The 18,054-nt window shown below is 35.6% G+C and overlaps 1 protein-coding gene across 5 annotated transcripts in view; it reads right to left on the reverse strand.

Annotated features, from left to right (window-relative positions):
• The window catches only part of LOC121737690 (protein Skeletor, isoforms B/C), a 56,699-nt gene extending 38,654 nt beyond the window's left edge, over positions 1–18,045 (reverse strand). For all 5 annotated transcript variants that reach the window (XM_042129362.1, XM_042129359.1, XM_042129360.1 and 2 more), the window contains exon 1: positions 17,994–18,045. The gene's annotated coding sequence lies outside the window, so the exon portion shown is untranslated. The remainder of the gene's footprint in view (positions 1–17,993) is intronic.
• Between the last annotated feature and the right edge of the window lie 9 nt (positions 18,046–18,054).

The following is an 18,054-nucleotide window of genomic DNA, read 5'->3' on the forward strand; positions in this document are numbered from 1 at the left end:
CTGAAAGACGATAATTTTTTTTCACTTTTGAATGGGCAAGGCCCGAGTTTCCCCATACAAAAGTGAAAAAAATTTTTGGTATTTCAGCGCTGCTACTTTCACAGTAAACTCTCTACAAGGAACACGTACACACCCTAAGGTGTTATCACTTATTTTTGTTACATTCTGTATAAGAAAATCTTGAAATCTTAATTTGACCCACTTACTGCGGGGCTAAAATGGTCGCTTTGAAGAATCATGATGTGATTCATTTTTCTAAAATCACAAAACGCAACTCTGCTTGCAATTCATTTCTGTATTTTTGTACTGATTTGACATTTGTCAGTTTGACAGTTTTGACAGGCAGGCCTAAAATGGTCGCTTTGAAGAATCATGATAAGAATCATAATATGATTCATTTTTCTAAAATCGCAAATTGCAACTCTGCTTGCAATTCATTTCTGTATTTTTGTACTGATTTGACATTTGTCAGTTTGACAGTTTTGACAATTCATTTGCTGAATTGATTGAGAGGAATTGCTAAACGTGACCATTTTAGCCCCGCTGGTCTTCGATTAGAATGAAATTTTGCACTCGCTCTGAGTTTGGCAGGGCTAAAATGGTCGCTTTGAAGAATCATGATAAGAATCATAATATGATTCATTTTTCTAAAATCGCAAAATGCAACTCTGCTTGCAATTCATTTCTGTATTTTTGTACTGATTTGACATTTGTCAGTTTGACAGTTTTGACAATTCATTTGCTGAATTGATTGAGAGGAATTGCTAAATGTGACCATTTTAGCCCCGCTGACTTCTGACTGAATACATGACTAGCTAAAAATCGTGACTTAACGCGACTAACCGAAAGTTTAAAATGTTAGCTAAAAACGTCTCAAAGATCACAAATCCAATATGCCCCCCCCCCCCTTATACCAGCTAAACTGTTGATTCTGGTATTTAATGTGAAAAAATTCACGGGAATAGGAAATATGCAGAATTTAAAAGAAAAACTATCACGGCTATTGATTTGTGCTTTAACATAGTAATTTTTATTTATATGTAGATGCGACGCGAGCCCTCACAAGTCACAGAGCTCGGCTTTTAGCTAATATTATAGTAATAACTAATAAGTATTTACAGTTTACAGACTACAATCCACATTAAACAACTACGTTCTTAATTATTTTAGGACATCTTCACCGAGGGGCATTAAGAAAGTAGTTTCACCATGTCCAACAAAAGCACGAAACATGCACACCCTAACATTAATACAGCGCAGCTACGTCTGACATTAGTAACTTTATGAGAGGTTATTGTACTAGGAGTTACTACTAGGAGACCTAACTCCTAGTAATAAGGAGCAATAGAATCTAGATAACTAATACCCTGATTTAGGGTTCGCTTTCATTGAAGGACGACGCCCGCAACTCCGTTGCGCCAATATTCGTTTCTCGCGCAGGAACCGTGCATTTTTCCGAGATTTCCTAGAGAGTGGCAGTCTTCCACAGTGCGTTTTCGCGTAACTTTCTGCCGCGCACTGTAAAACTCTGGAATGAACTGTCACCAGCAGTATTTCCGGACCGATACGACCTGCAAACCTTCAAGAAAAGAGCGTATTCCCTCTTAAAAGGCCGGCAACGCACCTGCAGCTCTTCTGATGTTGCGAGTGTCCATGGGCGACGGTAGTTGCTTACCATCAGGTGACCCGTTTGCTCGTTTGCCCCCTTCTTTAATAAAAAAAAAAAAAGATAAAATGTATCCTTTGTCCTTTTCCGGGACTAAGAATAACTCCATAGGTACCCAGCAAAATCCGTTCAACGGGTTGGACGTGAAGAGGTGACAGACAGATAGACACGCTCTCACTCTCATATATAAAATGGTATACAGTGTGTAACAAAAATAAGTGATAATACTTTAAGGTGTGTACGTGTTCCTTGTAGAGAGTTTACTGTGAAAGTAGCAGCGCTGAAAGACCAAATTTTTATTTCACTTTTGTACGGGCAAGGGCCCGAGCGTCACGAGTTTCCTCATACAAGTGAAAAAAAAATTGTCTTTCAGCGCTGCTACTTTCACAGTGAACTCTCTACAAGGAACATGTACACATCCTAAAGTATTATCACCTATTTTTTTTGTTACAGATTTGCTGTAGTAGAAAAATTACTGCCTTACACCCAAAAGCCTACTAATATCATAAATTCGAGAGTGTATCTGTCTGTAGTTTGTCTGTCTGTCTGTCTGATATCTCTTCAGGCCGAAACCGCTAAATCTATTAAGATGAAATTTTGTACGTAGATAGTTTTAATCCTTTGAATATTGTTTAAAAATTGCCTACGAATAAAGGCGCTACAAAGATCGAGCAACATCTTGCATATGGTTATATTTTATGAATAAAGTATAAACCATAAAGTTAATATACCTAGCGGAATAGAGAAACAAAGGCCTGAGCAAGAGAGATGTCACTATCAGTAACACTGCGTGGTAAAAAGAGACGTGTGATACAATATGACAGCAGAACTATTTTTTAGGGTTTCGTACCCAAAGGGTAAAAACGGGACCCTATTACTGAGACTTCGATGTCTGACCGTCTGTCTCCAGGCTGTAACTCAAGAACGGTAATAGCTAGAGAGTTGAAATTTTCACAGATTATGTATTTGTGTATGTATTTTATTAGTACTGTTGCCGCAATAGCAACAAATACTAAAAACAAAATAAATTTAATATTTAAGGGGGGCTCCCATACAAGAAACTTGATTTTTCAAACATTTTTTGGTATCAATGATGACAACAGGTAGGCACTTGAAATTTTCACAAAAGCCTTAATTATATGTGTACTTTAATAATTAATAATAATATTTAAGTAAATTAAAAATTTAAGGGGGGCTCCCATACAAAAAACACAATTTTTGTGCGCGAGTCCGACTCGCACTTGGCCGATCATTTGAAGTCCAGTCGGCACGTGCCGCACGTTGACAATTTAGTCTCATAGAATTTATGTTCAATCATGCTTGTGTAAGTGTATACGTACACATATTTTTACACACAGATGAACCCAATATCGGTTTCGTTTGACAGCTCGAGATTGTTGCTCTATTCCGCTAGGTATATTAACTTTATGGAATAAACATACCTAAACAAGATTTCCATTCACCATTGTAACGTCTGGGGAGAACTATTACCTGACTACGATAAAATCGAATACGAATCTATTGATATTATAGAATATAGTGTCACATTAAATAAAATCCGATCAGTGGTTTAGGCGACAATACCCAGTTTTAACTTCTCCATAATAAGCTAAAAACTGTAGCTTTTGACGTGGGAGAGCCATGCTTCGGCACGAATGGGCCGGCTCCAGCGGAGAAATACCACGTTCTCAGAGAAAACCGGCGTGAAACAGCGCTTGCGCTGTGTTTCGCCGAGTGAGTGAGTTTCCGGAGGCCTAATTCCCTTCCCTACCCTCCCCTATTCCCTTCCCATTCCTACCCTCACCTATTACCCTATTCCCTCTTAAAAGGCCGGCAACGCACCTGCAGCTCTTCTGATGCTGCGAGTGTCCATAGGCGAAGGAAGTTGCTTTCCATCAGGTGACCCGTTTGCTCGTTTGCCCCCTTGTTTCATAAAAAAAAACTATAGCTCCACATCCGAAAATTTATCACATTTTAAATCTCCATATTTCAATAACAATAATTAGGGTGCGTGGCCCTCCCCGCCGCTTTCCCGGGCCTTCCTTCATTTTCCCATGCCGTAGGGGAGGAGTTTAGGAATTTAGGGGTTCTAGTTGAGTACTAGGATAATTTTAATTATCTCTACTGTATTACCCATCAATCCCCAAGCGGCATGCTGTCGCATAACAATTGAAAATCTATTGTGTCTTCGATTCCCACGATCGAGGTATTAAAAATTATCATTGTTGCATCTTGTATTTAAGGTGCAACAAACAAAGTGATAACTGATAATATATACTTAGCCTTTAGAGTTTAGGGTGTGTATGTGTCCCTTGTAAGTATAGAGTTCACTGTGAAAGTAGCAGCACTGAAAGAATTTTTTTTGTGATTAGTATGGGCAAGCTCCTGAGCGTTTTGCTCACACAAAAGTAAAAAAAGTTACTCATTCAGCGCTACTACTTTCACAGCGAACTCTATATACGGGGTCATTACACCCAAAACGACCTCTGTGGCTCAGTTGGTGGCACGAAGCTAAAACAAAGGTTGGTGGGCGATTGGTAGCTCAAGCCGGGGGTCGCAGGTTCGAATCCCGCCGACGCGACGGAACAAAAACTTTTTCAAAGTTCCTGGGTCATGGACGTGTATTAATATGTGTATCATAGGCATCATATAATAAAAATCTTAAATATATGTATAGTATAAAAGTATTAAATATATTTCCGTTGTCTGGTACCTGTAACACAAGTCCTTCAGGTACTTAGCACGGGGCCAGACTGACGTGGTGTGAAGAGTCCATAGATATAAAAAAAAAGTATGAAGTTACAAATCACCCCCCAAGTCTCTACACGACGCCCCCATTTTTTTCTGGGTCTCACACCGCCCCCTGTAGGCCTACGGGCTACAGCGCCCACAGGGGGGCGTTATCAACCACTTTGGGAAAGGCTGTTTTAGCGGGATAAAAACTATACAAACAGCAAAATCGGTTCAGTCATCACTCATCAGTGATTTGGGCGCAAAGAGGTAATAGACAGACACTATCTGTCAGAAGTGTCAGACATAAGTTAGATAGACAGATACACATTCCGATTCATAATAAAATAACGCCTCCATTAGGGTTGTTGAGGAAGTGATTATGAGGAAGAGGAGGAGGAAGAGGAATTTTCACGCGCAAATTTAGAGGATGCGGATGAGGAAGAGGATATTTTTTTGAGGAAGAGGATGCGGATGAGGAAGCGGAAGAGGAAGTACGTCCATATAGTACAGCGTTTCCCAATGTGGGTGATTACGCCCCCTTGTGGGCGCTGAAGATCTAAAGGGGGGCAGTGTGGGACTCAGAAAAAATGGCGGCGTTTTGTAGAGGCTGTGGGGGCTAATATTACCGACAAATTAAGGGGCAAAAGCCCCTTAATTTCAATTAGGAAAAGAAAGTAGGTGAAACAATGGGGCCACTAAAACATATTTTGTTCTCAAAGTGGGCAGTGGACAAAAAAGTCTGGGAACCCCTGATATAGCACTAACTTCGGTATCATTTCGGTTTTCGATAAAAATCTAATTATTAGATTATTCGCCTTGTTACGTAGCTGCGTAGTGCGTACACGCGTAAACAAAACAACGCTTGCTATATTATGTCAATAAAATTAAAACAAACAAGCAAGGAACAGCGCGGGTGGCGAGAGAGACAAGGAACAAGGAACAGCAGCGCCCGTTTGGTCCGGCATCGCGCTCTGGCGTGTGCGTTGCCATGATTGGATACGCGACGCGCATGCGCAGTGAAATTCCTCATAAATTCCTCCTAAATTTTGAGGAAGCGATAGCGGAAGAGGATTTTTGTATTTTTATTTATGAGGATGCGGTAACGGTTGAGGAACCCAAATTATTGCGGAACTTCCTCATTATGAGGAAGAGGAAGAGGAATCCTCAGCAACCCTAGCCTCCATTGTCCAGTGGGAGCGTGGCTCTTGACTCGGAGGTCGCAGGTTCGATTCCCGCGTTGGAAACATGTTATTTCCAAGTTTGGTTAGAACAATGCAGGCTGATCACCTGATTGTCTGACAAGTAAGATGATCCATGCGTCGAAAGGGCATGTAAAAAGTCGGTTCTGCGCCTGATCTCTCGCCGGTCGTGTCGGTCTTCCGTCCCAATAGCTTTGCCCACACTGTGCCTTTTTCTGTTCATCAAGGGCATGCGTTCTAGCGCAGTCAACAGCGAACGTGAGGCATGCCCGCGACGCATACCCTCTAACCGTATCCAAAACTTCAAAAATGACAATATTGGCGTAGTTGATGACAAAAATTGAAGATGAAAGTGCACAGTGTGGACATAACTACTGGGTTATGAGAGTAAAATAATAGAGAGTGCTCTTGTGTACTGCGCACACACTTGAGCACTATGAAATTACTCCTGCGTACCTGGCCTGGTATCAATGAAACCGGTCACCATCACCGAAACCGGTGTGGGGGTATTATTATTATCGAAATATGGATAATAATTATTGCAATCATAAATACATTATTATTTATGAAATAAATTACAACGAATTACGATTTTAATTCGCAAGATGGGGTTTGATGAAATATGGCGTCGAATTATGAACGGGAAAACGAGGGGGCGAGTTTCCGCGATTTTCCAGCGAGGGGAAAGCCCTCGGGAAAAGGTCCCTAGCGATATACCTCTTTAGTTATTCTAATGTTTAAATTAAATGGATCCAAGATCTTTTCTTTATCGCGTCTTCATAGAATCGCCGATCAATGGAATTGAGTAATTGACAATTACAGGGTGTAACAAAACTAAGTGATATTTTTTTTTACTACTTTAGGGCGTGTAAGTGTTCCTCGTAGAGAGTTCACTGTGAAAGTAGCAGCGCTGAAAGCTTTTTTTTCACTTTTGTATGGGGAAACTCTTGACGCTGGTCGCTGGGGCGCTTGCCCGTATAAAAGTGGAAAAAATTGGTCTTTCAGCGCTGCTACTTTCACGGTGAACTCTCTACAAGTAACACTTACACGTCCTAAAGTATTATCACTAAGTTTTGTTACACTCTGTATAAGCGTTTTTTAATATTATGAGTTATGACGTTGACGTTCGTGTAATGTCGATTCCATACATTTTGATTGGCGATTTTGTAAAGCAGCTATAAAGAAAACGTCTTGGCAAGGGGATCATTTTTCAGCACTATCAATACCCTGGGCGCCGAAGAAATCTCGCCCAGGGCGCTGGTACTGGTAGGCTCTGGTGAGCCCGTTCTTGATTCATAAAATTAGAATGAGAAGTGGCATTGATTTTATCTAAGTGCTTTTTTCTGGGTACTTACTACTTAGACATCTCACAATTGATAATAATGGACAACGAATCAAAAAGGCATGGTACTTGACAGGCATCAATAACCCATCAATCCCAGCAGCCGGCTGCCGCATAACAAGTGAAAATCTATTGTGTCTGCGATACCCACGATGGAGGTGCTACGTGTCAATATGGCGCTTGCGATGAGCCACACTTTGTCTAACTTCGCTGTCGCGACTACCGAATCCAGATTGTCTGGAGTAAGGAGTAAGGACCCATCACTTGCTCGGACCCAACAATACAACAGAAATAATTGAAGTGCCTGCAAAAATCAATAGCAACACAAAGATTTGTGTATTTAACTACTAGGGGGATATTAGATTATCATATTATACTAGCTGTTGCCCGCGACTTCGTCCGCGTGGACTTCAGTTTATAGCGCGCGGTGTCAATAAAATTGGTGTCAAAAGCTTTTTAAAACCCTGGTACCCCTTAAATCAAAATACCCAAAACAGCCGTGTAGTGTGCACATAATATGATTTTTTTAAATTAAACTTTTTTATACCTTTTAAAGCTTATTTAGCGTTACACAACTTAGCTGCATAATGCATTACACAACTTTAGCTTTGCCCAATAGCCAATACCCATAGGCCATAAACTATTTAGTATTTATTATTGGTAGACTGTTGTTTCTGATTTCTATGTTGGTACGTGAGTTATTTAATAACATGTATAACAATCGAAAGAATCGAAATCTTAAACTCAACATGGTACCACTTCTTATAGAAATACATTTGAGCAAGCAATAGCGCGATCTAGGCGACTCTTGGCGCCATCTGTTCCAGTTTTTGAAACTAACTTAATTTGAACAAATTTACGCATAAACACCCCCTTACAACCCCTTTTTCCAGAAAGAAGTAGCCTATGTCCTTTCTCAGGCTTTAGACTATCTGTGTACAAAATTTCATTACAATCGGTTCAGTAGTTTTGGCGTGAAAGCGAGACAGACAGACAGACAGAGATACTTTCGCATTTATAATATTAGTATAGATATAGATTAGAGATAGACAGAAGTGGAAGATATTGGGGGAGGCCTACGCCAAAGAGGCGACTATTACCTAAATAGATTATAAGTAGATTAAAACAAATAGAAAATGGCATGTTAGATTAAGTAATATTGTATACTTTGCATGCAAAATAACCATATTATGTCATTGTGTTGTTTGGTTGAGTGTTGCATTGATTTATTGATTATAATTTATAATTAATAAATTTAATGTAATATGAGATTAAATGGAACAGTGATATGAATATAACTACTGCAATAAATACTGAAATTAATTTGTTAAAAGTAACGGCAGACATCTAAAATGTAATTTAAAATAAATGATATACTTAGTTAAATTAAATATTTAATAAATGATGCTTTAATTAATTTATAATGAAATGTTTTTAATGGAATCAAGTTATTATAAGTTAAACCGAATAGTATTCATAATAATAAATATGTATATGTAAAACAATTGCTATAGTTAAATTAAATATTTAGTAAATGATGCTTTAATTAATGTATAATGAAATGTTTTTAATGGAATCAAGTTATTATAAGTTAAACCGAATAGTATTCATAATAATAAATATCTATATGTAAAACAATTGCTATAGTTAAATTAAATGTTTAGTAAATGATGCTTAATTAATTTATAATGAAATGTTTTTATAAAATATGTTAAAATACTTAGAAATCAAGTTATTATAAGTTAAACCGAATAGTATTAATAATAATAAATATGTATATGTAAAACAATTGCTATAGTTTAATAAATGATGCTTAAATTAATGTGTAATGAAATATTTTTAATGAAAATCAATTTAATGTAATTTAAACCGAATAGTATTTTAATAATAATAAAATTAAAAATTATGTTATCTTATGAAAATAATATCTTTACAATAAATTAAATTATTTTGTAAAATGCTATATATAGAAACAGATGATATATAGTTATTTTAATTACTTATAAAATTATTATTATTATTTTATTTTTATTTAAAATGAAATGTTTTTAATGTAACCAATAAATTGTAATGTAATATATTTTAATCCGAATAGTATCAAAAATAACTAATGTATGCATGTAATCTTTGTAACAATTACTGGTAATAGAATAAAGGCTATTTTTATTTTTATTTTATTTTATTTTATTTTATAGATATAGATTATAAAAAAAAAACATTAAGTATGATTAATTCTATATTACAATGAAGTAAAAAATAAAACGCCATATGTTGTCATATATCAGAACTAAAATGTTCATTGCATCGATAAATTATATTTCTGCATGGCCAACATGGTACACGTACTCCTTTATTTTAGAACGCCATCTGGTTTCATATTTTGAAACAGCAGTAGGAATTCATTTTATCGTTATTTTCATGGAAATGAGATATTTTCCCTCATCAAAATGTAGCCTATGTCCTTTCTCAGGCTTTAGACTATCTGTGTACAAAATTTCATTACAATCGGTTCAGTAGTTTTCGCGTGAAAGCGAGACAGACAGACAGACAGAGATACTTTCGCATTTATAATATTAGTTTTTGGCGTGAAAGTGCGACAGACAGACAGACAGACAAAGATACTTTCGCATTTATAATATTAGTATGGATTAGTATAGAAGTATAGATACATAAAATATATTTAATTAAAAAATAAAACGCCATCTGTTGAATCGTATTAGAACTAAAATGTTCTGTGCATCGATATATTTCTAGATTTTTTATAACATAAAATATATTTAAGATTTTTGAAATTTTATTTTAATACACATCCAAGACCCAGGAACATTGAAAACTTTTTGTTCCGCCTGCGGGACTCGAACCCAGGACCCCCGGGATGAGCGCTGGCCACGCGCAATGCGAATTCATTTTCATCGATATTTTCATGGAAATAAGATATTTTCCCACATCAAAATGTAGCCTATGTCCTTTCTCAGACTCTAGAATAACTGTATACAAAATTTCATTGCAATCGGTTCAGTAGTTTTGGCGTGAAAGCGAGACAGACAGACAGACAGACAGACAGACAGACAGACAGACAGACAGACAGACAGAGATACTTTCGCATTTATAATATTAGTATGGATGGATCCGAGATCATTGAGTCAATGATATTGGATAATGTAATATAGACATATGATTCATTTCTTCCTTGATCATAGATTTTTGACATTTACTGAGAGAGTTATTTAATATATAAAATTAAATTAAGAAATTTAAAAAAACCCCCGCCAAACAACTTTAAAAGTAATGAAATAATATTTACTGCCTTTAAGTTCAAATAATTCCTAACTTGTGTAAAGTAATATTTTAGTCCATAATTGTTGTCACGGTGTGTCGGGGGACCGCCAAGTAAACTACAACCTACAACCGCCAAGTCGCTGATTATCTCCATTCGATTCGGATATATAATGTTATGTGAAATCTCAAATCAAACATCTACATTAGTGGTCTCCCGACACTAGGGTTGTTGAGGAAGTGATTATGAGGAAGAGGAGGAGGAAGAGGAATTGTCACGCGCAAATTTAGAGGATGCGGATGAGGAAGAGGATATTTTTTTGAGGAAGAGGATGCGGATGAGGAAGCGGAAGAGGAAGTACGTCCATATAGTACAGCGTTTCCCAATGTGGGTGATTACGCCCCCTTGTGGGCGCTGAAGATCTAAAGGGGGGCAGTGTGGGACTCAGAAAAAATGGCGGCGTTTTGTAGAGGCTGTGGGGGCTAATATTACCGACAAATTAAGGGGCAAAAGCCCCTTAATTTCAATTAGGAAAAGAAAGTAGGTGAAACAATGGGGCCACTAAAACATATTTTGTTCTCAAAGTGGGCAGTGGACAAAAAAGTCTGGGAACCCCTGATATAGCACTAACTTCGGTATCATTTCGGTTTTCGATAAAAATCTAATTATTAGATTATTCGCCTTGTTACGTAGCTGCGTAGTGCGTACACGCGTAAACAAAACAACGCTTGCTATATTATGTCAATAAAATTAAAACAAACAAGCAAGGAACAGCGCGGGTGGCGAGAGAGACAAGGAACAAGGAACAGCAGCGCCCGTTTGGTCCGGCATCGCGCTCTGGCGTGTGCGTTGCCATGATTGGATACGCGACGCGCATGCGCAGTGAAATTCCTCATAAATTCCTCCTAAATTTTGAGGAAGCGATAGCGGAAGAGGATTTTTGTATTTTTATTTATGAGGATGCGGTAACGGTTGAGGAACCCAAATTATTGCGGAACTTCCTCATTATGAGGAAGAGGAAGAGGAATCCTCAGCAACCCTACCCGACACACCTTGACAACAATTATGACTAAAATATTACTTTACACAAGTTAGGAAATATTTGAACTTAAAGGCAGTAAATATTATTTCATTTCTTTTTAAAGTTGTTTGGCGGGGTTTTTTTAAATTTCTTAATTTAATTTTATTTCATACTTTTTAAACTTGTGTTGGTTATAGTGCAGAATAATTCCTATCAACGTAATTACTATCTATCAATGTCCTTTTCGATGAGGCCGTTAATATGATTTAATGTTAATTAAATCATATTAACGGTAAGTAATTATGTTTCAAATAATGTAATGTAATTATTTTTCTAATTATATACTTGGATAATCTTGCTGAAATAACAAAAAACAAGCCATATTAAAAATGACGATGTCTTTTGACAAATCGAATTCTCTGAGATCTAATAACCCTGACGTCAATACCTGTCAGCGTTAGCGCTCTCCATTGGCTATTGAAACCACATAAGACGTAAAACAGGATCAATGAAATATGATAATGTAATATGCAGATATGATCAAATGATCATATATATTGGATCCTATATATGATCATAGAAATGATCATATATAAATGATAATGTAATTATATAATATATGATAACCCTTACAAATTATAAATTACCTAGCTAATAATAAAGTTACATTAAAATAACAATGAAGTGTACCCACCATGACGCTAATACAATTAGCTTCGTGGTACCCACCGAGTAAAAACTATAGTCCAGATTTCGTAAATCTTCATCTTTTGTGTCAAGGAAGTGGATTCGTAGATATGGACATTGGACAGACTACGTAATTTGGTTGCGTTCAAGTGTCAAACCCAGCCGACTGATCCCACGGTCTTTCATATTATATTATCCGACCAAATGACAAAAGTCCTTCAACTGCCCACAAATAAATTACTTCGACGTAGCTTCGATGATACTTTCTGTACGGTATTTTCCAATTTTTCAAAGGTATTAATTCAGCGCCCTCTATCGCGCCAGATGATTTCAGGCCTAAGGCAATAACTATTAGTTACAAAAAATATCAATAGATGGCACTCGACTCCGTTATTTTGGGATATTTTTAACCCCCGACAAAAAAAGAGGGGTGTTATAAGTTTGACGTGTCTGTCTGTCTGTCTGTCTGTTTGTATGTGTGTGTATCTGACCGTGGCATCGTAGCATCCAAACGGATGGACCGATTTTGATCTAGTTTTTTTTTGTTTGAAAGTTGACATGATCGAGAGTATTCTTAGCGACGATAATTCATTATCGTCAGCCTGCTCAGTGCTGGACAATCAGGGTTTATCTGGTTCATGAAAGGCCGTTAGCAACTTGTATTCGTTTAATGGGTTTTATATTTCATTCTAGTTCGTGACATTAGTGAATATGCAATATACGTATACACATATTAATGGAAAGTTGACCAGGTGCTGCTGCATCACCTGGTAATCAATAGGATATCCAACTCCTCGCCAACTTGGAGCAGAGGTTTTGTGTTTGGGCTCATTTTAATTGCGACAACCAGTAAGAAGTAGATACACAGTAAATATTTACATGCTGCTGCTGCAGCATCGCCTGGATTCTATAGGAGCCGAGCTCCGTATGAACCCAAAGTGGAGGAGGTGGAAAAGGACATTGATGGATGGTAATTACGTTGATAGGAATTATTCTGCACTATAACCAACACATGTTTAAAAAGTATGAAATAAAATTTACTGCCTTTAAGTTCAAATAATTCCTAACTTGTGTAAAGTAATAATATTTTAGTCCTTGTTTATTGTCAAGGTGTGTCGGGGGACCGCCAAGTAAACACCAACCTACGTACGACCAAATAACGTTGGTCTGTCAATTGCATAGGAATCAACTTCCTCGATGGTACATAATCTATATAATTTTATAATTGACATTCATTTTTTGTTGTCAAGAAAATTAGTGATGTTACCGTGGCCGTACTGAGTACCTACTCAGTACGGCCACGGTAACATCACTAATTAAAAAAAAAATAGACAAGTAAAAAATAGAGTAGGTACAGCTACTCAATTTTTTTTACTTGTCTATTTTTTTTTGAAAATTAAATTAATGCTAGTAAAAAAGAAGTAACCATTAGGTCAACGAACGAAGGGCATGAATCATAAACACAAAACAAAAAAAAATCGATAGCTTATGTTCCGTTTAAACACGATACAATGTAAACGTCGTTACTTTTAAGTTTTTATTAGGTTTTACTACGCTTTTATTGTCATAGTAAAAATCGTTTTCTGTAGCCAAAATCTTTCATTTTAAGTCCAAAAAGGTGTAAGTACGTAGAATTTATTTTTGTTTATTTTTTTACAATATTAAAATTACTTACTTAAATAGTTAAACTGTGTTTGGTATCTTCTATTTACTCAGTTCAGTAACTTTTACCAGTAGAGGTTTTTATTTCATAATTTTGTATAATATACAATATGACTGTAACTTTTATGTATGTACAAGTTTTTATAGGAGCATGTTGATGTTGGATTTATAATTTCTCGTTAACTCGGCTGGTACGTCACCGCTCCAGTAACAAAGAAATTGATCTAAAAATAGATCGACTTGTGAGAACATATTGTCACAAGTAACCGCACATGAGATCTATCATGATTGAGAATTTCACATAATATGTAATCTACGATATAATAATATAAGTATGGATATTATTAGCTTCCCGGCGCGTGAATTTAAACTTTATCAAAAGAGCAGGGATGTGGGAGGCAGTGGAAAGTTTGCCATCACAGGTAATTACTATTTAATTATTCTTTGAATATCTATGAATTTTGATGAAAATGTATTTTTAATTTTGTTTGAACGAATAGATTTCGCTAATTTTAGTTTTGCAATATTCGTGTAACTCCAAGGAAGGTTTAAAGTACCTAATAGGTAAGAAGTGATACGAAATTTATCGGGTCATCTAGTTAAAATAAAAAGTAAGTAGGTATGAAATAACATTATGGGTAGTGAAAATAGACTAGCTTTATATTAGGTAAAATTGTATTATTTTGCCATTATTCTAGCATGCTGCATGTCCTTGTCATAGTGTGACCTTGTAATTTCGATTCCAATAGTAGTTTCAGAACGATTACTAAATGAAAATTTACCTTCTAAACACTGACCAAAATTGCTCTAGTACCTAATAAAAATATTTATAACGTGAATAACGTCTTGTCTTTGTCTGGTATATTGGAAAAGTCACATCATAGACCATTGAAATATAAGTACTACGTACCACAGACAAAGATACGGGATCTTTAACGTTGCGTAAATATTAGTAAGGGGGGTAAAATACGATAAACATGTTTTGCTATAGCTTTTTTTTTCTTCTTAGTATTATCTGCGATCAATCCACGGATTATAAGCAGATGTGGTGAACTGATGTTGGCGGCGTTTTGCTATAGCTACAGAAATTTTATTTTAAATACTTTTCCCTTTGTCAATTTCATTACAAACCTGTGGGTGGCAGTTAATTGTTCCATAATCGGCAACTCCTGTAAATCTAGAAATAGGAAACTACCTAACTAACAGAATAGCACTGCTGTTTGCAAAATAATTGTGATGCCTAGAAATAGGAAACTACCCAACTAACAGAATAGCCCGGCTGTTTGCAAAATAAACGATATTGATCCAAAACGAAATGTCAAAGTGTGTAATTAAGTGCCTAGAGGTACAGAGGACAAAGTTTCACAACAGAGTCAGGGTAGTATTGCCTAATAAAATTACATACCATCTTTTAGTACAATCAGTAATATGTAAAGTAATTCACATTAGAATTTAATGCTTAAATATTCATGAATCATGCATCTTTTTAATAAAGTTGCCAAAACTTGGCAACGTACAAGTTCTTATAAAGTATAAATAGCTTCAAGATTTTAAATATGAAGCCATAATATTAAAAACTTTAATAGATGACGAAGTAGGTTATTCGTAAGCAAACTGACGGCACCACATGATCTACGCGGTAAAAAAATTAAAACTAACATAAAACATTCAACAACAAGTAAGTAAGATGGTTTTCAAAAATGCTATGTATATTGTGTAAGTTTTATTTAAAGTTCTTAAAACAGTATTAATGACTTCGTCAAAACTCATAAAGTGATCACCTTTAATTAAAATTAAAAATATTTACTCACTTTAGGAACTCAAATATATTATACTTGACGGTATTGCCTACTAAAGATTCAATTGTTTGCTAATATAACAGTAGCCCACACATAATACTAAAATAAAAATCGGCAAAAGGTGAATGCTCTGAGTTCTTCTTGAACATTTATAAGCACCGAAATAAAAATTAAAAATAATAACACAAATCATGTGTATTCTGATTTCTGAATCATTTGCAGGAAGCAATAAATGCAACATCTGTGGTTTGCATCTTTCACATAATTTAATTTATTGTGACGTTAAAAAAATATTTCACTAAAGGCCATAGCTTTCTTTTGATTTTATTAAATTAGGATCTTCTTATTATGTTTTGAATCATATTTACGAAACAAATTCTTCAGAACTTCCTATGATTCTATTATAATTATCTGCCAGGTTGTGACGAGTAACGAAAGAATGAAAGACTACAAGAAATCTAGTATGTGAATTGTGAAGTAATCAATTAATATTTAAAATGCTAATGTCCATACCTACAGTAGCAAGGAGCAACGGATACACAACTGTATTCAATATTCATCGGCCAATTGATACACTTGTAATGCATAATGGAATAACTTCCCTGTCTAGATGGCAAAAGTCAAATGATAGAATGCAGACTTTATCATCGTCAGCCTCATCGCGTAGTCTAGAATTTGTAGTAAGTATTTGCTTTTTTTTTTGGCTCTTGGCATCGATGTAAAAAACCAGTTCATCTAAGGCAGGGATTCCCAAATTTATTTTGTCTACTGCCCACTTTGTAAATAAATTATGTTTTAGCGCCCCCCTTGTTTAAGTTTTAAATGGATCCAGATGAAATAGATCACCCCAAGCCTCTACACAACGTCCCCTTTTTTGGGTCCCACAACGCCCCCCTTTAGATCTGCATCGCTTACAAGAGGGCATTATCGCCCACTTTGGGAAAGACTGATCTAAGGAAAGCAAAATAATAATAATAATAATATAGTGGTTAGTGGTTACTTACACCTATAATTTGTACGGTTCTCTTGAGTGGTTTGAGTATGATAGTCCTTCTATTCGTATGCAATACCCTCGTTACCAAATATAATTAAATACATTTTTATGCGAGCTCTAGTTTAATGAATACATTGTCGGAGCTTCAACTTAGGTATATGATGTAATCGGATTGCCTTGCGCTCTCGGAGCCCTTTGCAAAGCCTCGTTTTGACCTCATTTCCTAAATATGGAGAAGTTTTGTAAGGCCATCCGGTTAATGTTGCCTTTTTATTTCGCGTTTGTTATCCGTCTGGTTTCTTTTAACTTTCTTTTGTCTAAATATTATTATGTTATCTCTCTTTCACCTTTAAAGTTCGAAGTGCCGGTGGCATTCCTTTCTAAGTATTTTATAGCCTGTAAATATGTACCTAATATATGCGGTACATCCAATGTTATGTTGATGCCGTTTTTAATTTTTGAGCCTTCATTAGAAATTGTAATGTTATAATATTAAGAATTCTATTTTATAGTTTAGTTTATATTATTTATTTAAATACTTATTTAAATATTAACAGTTTATTGATACAATCTCAGCTATTCAGCCTAATGGGTGGGCAGATGTCTGGTGACCGATGTCTACAGAATTAATGCCGCACATTGTTTCAATTAAATCACTTGTACCATTTGAGTCCTGTCTTCCCAGTCGTCTTATCCTGCTTTATAGTTTCACAAGACAGTGCGTGTTTAACTAGAAACTGTTTAAAATTAGAATATCCGTTTGGTGCGTTGGACGAAATGGATTCAGTCCTTTTGACGCATAGCCGCAGTGCGTTGGTTTTTTCATTAATCATTGGTGTTTTGAAGTGATTTGTTGGTAATTGTGGTATTATGTGGATTTTCCAGTTATGAAAATAAGTAATTACAAGTCATTCTTCACTTATTCATAACTTTTACAAGGTTTGCTGCTTATATTCTCATATCGTTTAAAATGTGAACTCTTCACTCTTGCATCTTAAGTAGATTTTTTACTATAAACTTGACATCTCCATCGCTTAAAACCAATTTCTTTATACTTAGAAAGAAGCCAACGAATAAAAATAAACATCTAGGTAAGTATAAATCTTTAACATAATATAAATTATCTCATATATTATCTCATACTCTTAAAGCCAAAAAACAAATTTAATTTAGTTTTGATAAAGTTTCGATGTTTTCCCGAATCTCTTAATAAAAAATATATTAGAAAAATGTTAAAGCAACGTTTTTAAAACCATACTTTTCAATATCAAGATTGATTACAGTAGAGCTCTGAAGTACTATACCTACTTAAATTAACAATTAATAAATTATATATTTTTTTCCTCGATTCTAATCATGCAAGTGGTTACTTGCATTTCTTTGAAACTAGTAATCATATCTATGATACTTCTTTTGACTAATTTACAAAAACCACGAAGATACTTATCTATAGGTATACCTTACACTTACTAATACTACCAGTACCCATAAAGTTAACATGCATGACTAACATACAGTCTAATGGCATTCCACAAATTGACCTAAAATCATACGCAGTCTTGAATGATTTCAAAAGTAAACAAAAAGCATAAACATCAAGCCTAATGACTCACGATGACGAAGATCTCATTATCATGTTCCAACCACAATCGTCGGTGGGTTAGTTGTTATCTG

This window comes from Aricia agestis, chromosome 21, assembly GCF_905147365.1.
Source record: "Aricia agestis chromosome 21, ilAriAges1.1, whole genome shotgun sequence".
NCBI lineage: Eukaryota > Metazoa > Arthropoda > Insecta > Lepidoptera > Lycaenidae > Aricia > Aricia agestis.